This window comes from Triturus cristatus, chromosome 11 (genome assembly GCF_964204655.1).
Source record: "Triturus cristatus chromosome 11, aTriCri1.1, whole genome shotgun sequence".
In the NCBI taxonomy this organism is placed as follows: Eukaryota; Metazoa; Chordata; class Amphibia; order Caudata; family Salamandridae; genus Triturus; species Triturus cristatus.
Window position 1 is genome coordinate 577,417,193 of NC_140594.1, and position 9,572 is coordinate 577,426,764.

Below are 9,572 nucleotides of genomic sequence, written 5' to 3' on the forward strand. Positions count from 1 at the left end.
TGTCGATAGTTGGCAATGATGAGGAGGACCAAGTTCTAGACATTTTTGTCGACTTTACAGACTAGCGAAGCCTCTATACATGTGATTTATAGCAAAAGAAATTATACAGCGTCATTCAAGATAGGAAGGGGTTTAGATATATAATTCCCGTAATTGGTGCTGAATTATGGGCTATCCCTCTAATATGGGTTGCGAACCATAGTTGTTGGAAAAATTGTTCTTTCGCAGCCCCATAAGAAATTTGGGTAACAAGGATTCTTTTTGTGTTGTATAAAAATACGTGTGACGATTTATGCATGTTGAATTCCTATGTGTATATACTTTTTGTACTTTCTGTATTATTCTAGTCAAGGTGTAATATAAATATAGAGACAAACATCTGGACCACGTACCGGTGTGTATTTGCTCAATAAGATAAATTGTTTGAGGATATTACTTTCCGTTTGAGGGATTAACTCAAGTTTCCTTCAAATATTAAAATTATTTGTTGATCGATTACGCCGCACTAATTTTTGTTTTTGCTGTTTATACTGCCCAGGTGCGAGTGGAGTATTAGGGCAACCCCCCTTTATGTAAACGGTAAATTACGTATAGCCATCTCCTTTCAGCAAGTGCCACATAACTGAGCTATAATGAAAACAAATAATTTCAAGTTAACAGATCTGGGAAACACAAACATATTTGTGGGCTAGACAGGGGGAGGGTGGGAAAAAAAGTGTTATGGATTTCGGTGATGTGAGATATATATCTCTGAAAATTAGTTGCCATATATATGGTCAAAATAGGATATCCATTACTTACCTTTTAGGCAATCAATCTCAGATTGTACACCTCTCACTTTTGCTCGTAAAAGTATTCATTCCATTTTCGTACACGTAGAGATGGAATCAGAATAGGTGTTCTCTCCATTAATGATTGACAAGTCATACAGAATTTCATTAGGAAGCAAGTGTCTTTATCCCAGTGTGAAATTATGCACTTTCTTAAGTTATCAAACGATCATAGGCTTCCCTGCCCTGAAAAAACAAGAGAAACCAGTGAACATAAAACCACTTTTAAGCAACTGTTTATAATATACATTTATTCATTTACTCATTCATATTTTTAAATGTAATGTTGAAAGTGCCTTGCACTCGAGACAATTAATGAACTACATTTACTGTGTATTACAACAAAGGAGTAAGCCCTAAAAAAAAATAAAAAATGCCGTGGTCACCATGCAAAGTAAAGTAGGTTTGCAGGCTCATTCTATACAATTCCGTATAATTAGTGCACTTCTAAATCTCAGCTTATGTGAAGGCTGCCACTCTCACTGCTTGTGAACTGGTCTTGAAGGCGAGTAGGATGGTGCACAGTGATCACAGTAGCAGCATAAGCGTCACTGTAGGGCAGGTCATTTGATGTTGAACGTAGCCATATCTGGGCGTCAAAACACTGACGGGCATAGCCACAAACTGCATTTTTTAATATTATTTTGACGTACTACAAAATGCTATTCACAAACCTATGTGCAGTGTTAACATATCTCCTATCTTTTTCTGTGCAGAGATCTCATCCCCACCCCCCCCTCCAAAAACCCTCCTCTGACTGCAGACTCTCCGCGTGAATAAGTATAGATATTAGAAGTAAATGTGTGAGGGACAGAGCGGAGTGGTTGGAAAATGGGAAATACTACTAGGGGTGGGGGATACGGAGGGGCTGAGGAAGGGGTTTAGGCAGGGACGTGTAACCACCAGTTTGGCCCTGTAAGCACCCTCCTAGATGTGAACAAAGGCCAGGGGCACTGAGACACAAGGTGTCTTGTAGCTGTACTTGCTCCTCTTCCCATCGTCGGTGATGGAGGTATAGGCAAGTCCTGGCACTTCTGACTTATCAAAATGCCTACTCCTGGGGAGAAAGATGAAAGATGGCCTGTCTCCTCAAATACAGCATTGTAGAGTGGTCTAATTAGGATTGCTACTGGAAAAGTGTTTTACTGGCACCACCGGTAATTTTAGCTTTGAGTGCAATGCCAATAATGATTTAAGTATTTTCAAGTCATTGACTTGTATTTCTGATCACCTGTCTGAGCAGCACTTTCTGCATGCAGCTTTGTAAAACTGATGACACTTTGAGTCCTCTGCGCTCGATTGAAGAACTTGTCATACCCTTGAAGATTAAAAATATATATATATATATATATTATATATTTGCATATTAAGTTTATACTAAATAAATATTAGAAATTGTCATTACTGAAATTGCAACTGGACAGCAGGGTGGCCACTGTACACTGAATCTATCACCCTCTTACAGAAAACAACAAAGCAGCAAGTGAACAAAAGTGAGTGGCTCATAACTAGAAAACAACAAGCATTGGCAAAACCAGCAGGTCTTGCCTATGCAAGAGCTATTGACTTTGGCAATGTGTTTATCCATGTTGTACACCAGTGTGGCTCCTGCTCAGCATGGTTAAAAGTTATTGGCGTGGAGTAGGGTAGAGATGGATAGATTGGAATGGAGTTGAGATTGTTTGGGGAAGAGTGGCGTGGAGTAGATTAGGGTTGACTGAGGTAGATTAGAATAGGGTATATTGGAATGAGTGGGGTAGAATTGGGTGAAGTGGGGTGGAATAAGGTGAAGTGGGGTAAACTACAGTGCTGGAGATTGGAGTGGGGTAGCATGGGGAGGCGCAAATCGGGATAGAGTTGGGTGGATTGGATTAGATTTGGGTAAAGTGGAGTGGTAGAGTGCAGTTGGGTAGAATGATGGAGTGGGGTAGATTGGAGATGAGGGGGTAGACTGGAGTAGATTGGGATGGGGTAAATTGGGATGGAGTGGAGTAGACTGGGGTAGATCAGGTAGAGTGGGATACATTGGGGTAGACTAAAGTGGGGTAGATTGGGTAAGAGTGGAGTGCATTGGATTGGGGTAGAGTAGATTGAGTGGGGGAGTGGAGTAGGATAGATTTGAGTGGAATAGAGATTGGAGTGGAGTGAGGTAGAGTGGGATAGATAGGAGTGTAGTGGAATAGATTAGGGTAGAGTGGGGTATAGTAGATAGAGGTGGGATGAAGTGGGGTAGACTAGATTGGAGTATGGGGGAGTGGATTGGGGCAGATTTGAGTGGAGTGTGGTAGATTGCAATGGAGTTGGGTAGAGTGTGGTAGATTGGAGTGGGGTCAATTGGAGTGAGGTCGATTGTGGTGGAGTGGAGTAGAGTAGATTGGTATGGAGAGGGCTAGATTACAGTAGAGAGGAGTTGGATAGATTGCAGTGGAGTGTGGAAAATTGGATTGGAGTAGAGTGGGGTAGATTGGAGATGGTTGTATTGAAGTAGACTCGAGCAGAGTGGGGTAGATTTCAGTGAAGTCGATTGGGTTAGATGGAGTGAAGTGGGGTAGAGTGGAGTAGACTGGAGTGAGGTAGACTGTAGTGGAGTTGGTTAGACTAGAGTGGTGTGCGGTAGATTGGAGCGGGGTATACTGTTGCAAACCAGGTGGTGTGTGTCACAATTCACTCCCTGTGCTCTCGTTCCCACCAACAGGGGGGCGAATTGTGGGGCTTTCCAGTATTCTAATATGCTTCCAGACACTCCCCTGTATGCATATCCTGACTTCCAGGCATTTGGGCATCATTTAGGAATTGACATCCATTCCCAATCCATGCCGGGTTTTGTGGAAGCCAGTCTGCTCATGCTGGAAACTCCTTTACCTATAATCCCCTGCTCACTGCTTTGTGTCCACCCCTACAGGCCAAAGATGGGTGGAGGAATTCAGCTCACCTGTGGCTGCCTGCTGCTAGCCTTCTCACACCTGATGCGCATTAATACTGTTAGCTCTTTTAAGCCCCAGCTCCCTTCATGCCAGTGTTGGTCATTGTAGCTGTTTTCCGGCGAGACCAATCCTTGTTTCCTGAGCTTTTGATATTCCTGAGCTATAGTTAATCCTTGTTCCTGAGCTATAGCTATTCCTTGTACCTGAATTAGCACAGCCTGCAGTGCCACCTTGTTTCCCCGAGTTCCTGAGATATAGTTATTCTTTGTTCCTGTTCCTTGGCTTCAGCTATTTCTTGTTCCTGATTTGCACTGCTTGCAGTGCTCTCTTGACTCCTTGTTTCCTGAGCTGTAGCCATTTCCTGTTTCCCTGAACCAGCACTGCCTGCAGTGCTCCCTTGACTCCTGAAGCTTTAGTAATTTCCCTGTTCCTGAACTAGCACTGCCTGCAGTGCTACCTTGATTCCTGAGCCTTAACTCCATTCTTGTTCCTGCCCCAGCACTGCCTTCAAAGCTACTTTGTTTTCTTGATTCCTGATCCTGCACTATTCCAATATACCCTTGTAGCCTCCCCTTATGTGTATCCTTTTCCAGTCCCTGCCTTTCTTCTCATTTCCTTGGTTCCAGTTCCTAGTTTGCGGTCTTTCTATTCTGCTGTCTTGCTTCTATTACCTTGTATGTTTGTTAACTGCTTTCTGCCAAGTGTGCCCTGTGATTCCCTTCCTTTCCTGTTAAGCACTCCTCCTTGCTAGCTCCTTGTCTATTGTGCTCATGTTTAGTTCTACCCCTTTGCTGTTACTGCCTTACGTGTTCCTGTTTGATTGTCAGGATCCTTGGGCACAGCTGACTACCCAAGTGGTGTTTCTTGTTCACTGTGAGTATTGTCTTTGAGTTAGTTATAACATCACCAAAGGTAGAAGCTCCACAGACCCTGCCTTTGCATACATATCCTATATGTGGGTATTTTCAGTCAGTATCTGTAACAGCAATTGTGGGTGAGGAACTTACTGAGCTTCAATCTTACCGGGTGGAGCTCATGAGTGCTTTACCCCACATTCCCTTTATTGTTAATGTTGTATTATATATATGTCTTGCACGTCCGTCCTGGGTGTAGTTAGTCTGAATGCTAAATTGCCTTGTGCGTGCCCTTCCTTTCTGAGTCTTAGCCATCTTGTACAGGCTTCCACTTTGGATCCCTTTTTCTCCTCGACTCCTTGTGTGATCCTGGGCAGAGCTGTACTACTCTTTCTGTGCACGGTACGTTTTCTACCCAGTCCCCAGTCCTCGCTCAAGTCCCTGACTGTGTTCCCGACATAGTCCGGGACAGTCCCCGACAGTGTGGGGTAGATTGGGTTACATTGGTGTTCAGTGGAGTGGGGTATAGTGCAGTGGGGCAAGTCGATAGGTGTTGCTGAGTGTCTTAGAGTGGAAGTGCATAGAGTGGAGTGGCACGTCAGAGTGGTGTGGTGTGGGTTATGCAAAGTGTGGTAGCCCACTGCCTTTAAAGACAACACACTTTCAATTGTTGACCATTACATTTGCACCGGAATATGGTTTTACTGCATACAACTGATAATGTGTGCAAATGTTATCAACTGCTGTCGGTGTGTTTTGATCGCATTCAAATATTTGTTTCTACCACACTTCAGAATTACAAAAAAAAAGCTGCATTTGTAATAATTGATATATTCTGAAACATATTTTGTCATTTTACAAAAAAAAATCCACCACGCACTCCTCTTACATGGGTACTCCGCAGGACTCACAAATTCTCTCACTTTGAAGTCAGAAAATGAAAAATAAACCCCAAGCTCCTTGGAAGAGAAACCCTTACATTTGACCTGTCTTTGAGTGCACAGTAAGTGTGGCAAGATGAGAACAAGATGTTAAGGCCTGTTTACAGAAAGCAAATCTGTGAAAGAATACAGTAAACAAGTGTTGGGCAACAGAAGGGGTGAACTCAAGCTGGACAGCCCAAAGCAAATAAAGCTAGCAATAGAAATCCAGAAAATGTGAGTTAAAAAGCACATGGTAAGCAATAGAAAATGTCTTTAGTAAACCAGACAGCTGTGCTGTCTGGTAGGCTTTGAACTCAAAGGGAGCTTCATTAAGTAGATTAAATAAAAAATAGAAAGGAAGACTGAAACATGGTAGGAAAAACAAAACGGCGGTGAAAAGATGGTGAAACAATAGAAATTGAGAGGGAAGACTGGCAAAAAGTATAAGATGAGAAGAGAGAATAAAGATTCAAGAGAGGGAAAAAAGGTGATAGAATGAGTTTCAAGCATCATTTCTTATATAGGTCATCCAACCCAGGTGTTTTTGTGTCTGGTGATTTCACTAAAATTATATATCCAATATATTTAAATTGCAAGGACGTTCAGCCAGTCCTCTTCTTCCACTGGCCTGTTGTGTCATTTACATTTGTCCCACACACTGCAGCATACAGTGACCAAAGGGTCAGCTCACTCAAGCCAATTACTAACTTCACTGTAACATCATTCTTCCTTTCATGAGAAACACATTGTGGGATAACGTAGTTCCTTCAGTGTCATCAACTGTTCTAGCAAGCGTGCCATCTGAGAACAAAACATTTTTTTGCTTTTAGCTATTTTTTTTTTATACTGACAAGAACCCTGCAGCTTCTGCTGACAGCGTTTTGCAAAAGACATGATGATGCAAAACTAGCACTGACAAAGCCAGAAGGCTGACTGCCAACTATTTGCTTTGCCAGTTACGGTTTCCCACAGTTTCTGGACCTACAGTCCCAGGTTTAATAATCTGATAAACATGACTTCAAAGCAGAATGCAAAAATAACACCTGCGCTACTCACACATGGTTTTTAGTTTTTTTAAATAATTATTTTATTTATTGAAATTTAGCGATACAGCAGGACATGTCAAATAGTAGGCTAAGAACAGATGTATTCTGCATCAGTACACCCCAACAGGGGAAACAGAACCCTCCCCTCCCCGCTTCACATATTAGATCCGAAAAAACATATTCATGTTAGCATAAGACGTAGTAACAATCTGAATCATATAATGACGACCATTTGACACTTATCCGGGGTACATAAGGACCAATCCTGGACATCTGTGAAGTTATAGCCAGGAAGGACCCTACTCGCTCCCACACACGACACCCTCCCCCGACCTCTTTCTCCCATTTTACATACAGAAGGGACGTGTGTATAGTTTACCGCAAGCATCTCGGGGGGAAGGGGGGGGGGGGGGACACAGCATGATCAGCTCCATCAACCGGTGCACCTGTGTCAACAGGAGAGCTCGCTGCTGTAGCCAGTAAGTATATGGTTAAAGGGCTCCAAACATCCCTGGGCCTGGAAGTAGGCAGGAGGAGTTCAGCATAACTGGGCGATTGCCCCTGCCATGTAGTGAGGTTATGTATGCAATCTTTGAACTTGGGGGGCTCGGCCCCTACCCCAGCGGCACGCCACCCTACGCTTCGCTATTAGGAAGCCCAGGGCAACGAACTTTCTATGTGCAGGGTCAAAATCATATGGGCAGCCTAGCTGGGCTACCTCTGGTGATGCCTGAAGCGGCATATGGATCATGGTAGACATTCCTGTAAAAACCTGTTGCCAATATTGTTGAATGGACAGGTACAGCCAGGCAAGGTGAAGGAAGTCCACACTCTCACACTTACATCTGGTGCATCTATCATCGTCTCAGAGTTCGAATTTATGTAGCTTGGCCGGCGTGTAATATAACCTGTGTAGGAACTTATAGTGTATAAGCCTCAAGCGGCTACTGGCTGTTATACCTTGTGTTTTTTTGCAACTGAATTCCCACTGGTCATCCGTTAATTGTCGTCCCAGATCCAAACCCACTCTAGTCGGGCTCTCAGGCTGCGTGAGAGCGGCGTGAGCTGTGCATGGAGATAAAGAAGGGAAGTGACATGTCCAGGGGGCTCGGCCTGTAGGCGCGCGGGGAGGGGTGGTAACGTGGGTGGTTCTGCGGGGAAGGCCGGGGTAGCTGATTTCACACTTTGCCTGAGTCGGATATACATAAAGAGCTCCATGGTGGAGGGTGTATGCGCCCCAAAGAACTGCTCCCTGGTGCCGAAGGTACCTCCCAGGTATAAGTCGCCCCAGGTGGTGAATTGTAAATTATCTAACATTGACTTGCATTGTCGCTCGTTTGTTACTTGGAGAGCCTGATGGTGCAGCAGAGGTACCCTGGGGGAGCACAGCATTGTCACACCCAATCTGTTGGCTATCTTTCTCCAGGACATGATGGTGTTTGCTACCGTGGTTTGGTCCCGTTCCCTTTCCCAAGCCATAGAAAACAAGAAACCAGAAAGAGGGATGGGGGCCCATGTACCCCTCCTCTACCGCCAGGTGAGGCATAAAGGGGGGTGGATGCATCCAATATATGGCGAAGTGAGCCTGAGCACTGTGATAGTATAATTCAAAGTCAGGTAGCTCGAACCCGCCTTGTGAGAAGGAAGAGTCAAAGTGCCCAGACATAACCACGCTTGTTTGCCTCCCCATACCAGGCAAATTATTTGCGTCTTAAGTGCGGTGAAGAAATGTTTGCCGGGATTATATGGTATATTGGTAAACAAGTAGAGAAACTTAGGTAATAGACAGCCAGCCTCAAATCGTGGTAGATAGATGTGCCCTAGAAAAAGCCACACAACTGTCTCCATTGTAAAAACCATAGACCGGGATCGCCAAAAATGCAGGCTATACCTAATAAATTGGAAGCTCAGATGAGTATGCGTCAGCGTCATACCTGCAGGTACTACCAGCTAGTACCTCGAAAAGATCTGGCGGTATGGCCAGAGGTACTTACGTCTTTGGAACCGAGGAGCTCGGCGTCCACTCAACATCCTATGATCTGCAAATCATGTAAGCTTCCCGTGCCTAAAGGGAAAACAAATGTGACCCTGTGTAATATAATGAACGCCCTTGTACAAGCGCTCCATTCCTTCGGGTTAAGTTATGCTCCATAAAACTGAAAAAACAAACCCTCGTCCTATTAGAGACTAAACAAAACATACCCTCTTGCTATCAGAGGCGAGTAGTCTCAGATAGGACGATGGCATGTTTGTTTTCAGTTTTATGGAGCAGTACTTGACACGAAGGGATCGGATGTCAATGAACATACAAACCAGAAAAAAAAAATACAAACAAGAAAGGCCAAAACAAGCGGCATTATTAACCATCAGGAAAAAAGATAAACTTCAAGTCAGCTGTTCTTGATGAACATTAGGAGCACGGAAATGGAATGCATACATTTCGAAGTACGATCCGATCCCCCTGTTTAGCTGACCACGCTTTTACCTCGAAGCAATTCCGAAACATGGGCTGAATGCGAGATCTTCAAGTTCTTAGTTGCATTTGAAAAGGGGAAAGAAATGCAATCATTCTCCTATTACTTAGATCCTCGCCTGTTCCTGAAAATAACAGCACAGGCAGTGACGTTGCTTCCTGGGTGACGTCCCTTCCGGTGCCACCGGATGTACGCGTCAAAGTGCTTTAGAAACGGGCTATACGCATGCGTCCTTTAAGCCACTTACACATTGGTGGTCCAGCTGTTGCGTAAACGTACACAATGCAGCTGCATAAAATCGGGAGGTTTTTTTAGTAAGGTTTAAAGCCTGCGCTCCGATTTAGTTTGTAGAATTCAAATTTTTTCAGCAAAGTAATCTTATGTTTTTTCTTCCACTTAAAAATGCCCGTAATGCAAGTTTAATTGAAGAATGTATTTTCTCGGTGTTTTAGATCTCTGCAGGCGTTTACTTGTTGTAATGTATAGACTGGAATGTGCAAGAACGAGGGAATGGGTGCAAA

The 9,572-nt window shown here is 43.9% G+C and overlaps 1 protein-coding gene across 2 annotated transcripts in view; it reads right to left on the bottom strand.

The window, feature by feature from the left end:
• POLR3D (RNA polymerase III subunit D) overlaps positions 1-9,233 on the bottom strand; it is a 138,038-nt gene extending 128,805 nt beyond the window's left edge. Inside the window, exons 1-2 of one of the 2 annotated variants that reach the window (XM_085633779.1) lie at positions 9,063-9,233; positions 802-1,016 (exon numbers count right to left, since the gene is read on the bottom strand). The gene's annotated coding sequence lies outside the window, so the exon portion shown is untranslated. Of the gene's footprint in view, positions 1-801; positions 1,017-9,014 lie in introns of both variants that reach the window. The other variant, XM_085633780.1, reaches the window with a different exon arrangement.
• Between the last annotated feature and the right edge of the window lie 339 nt (positions 9,234-9,572).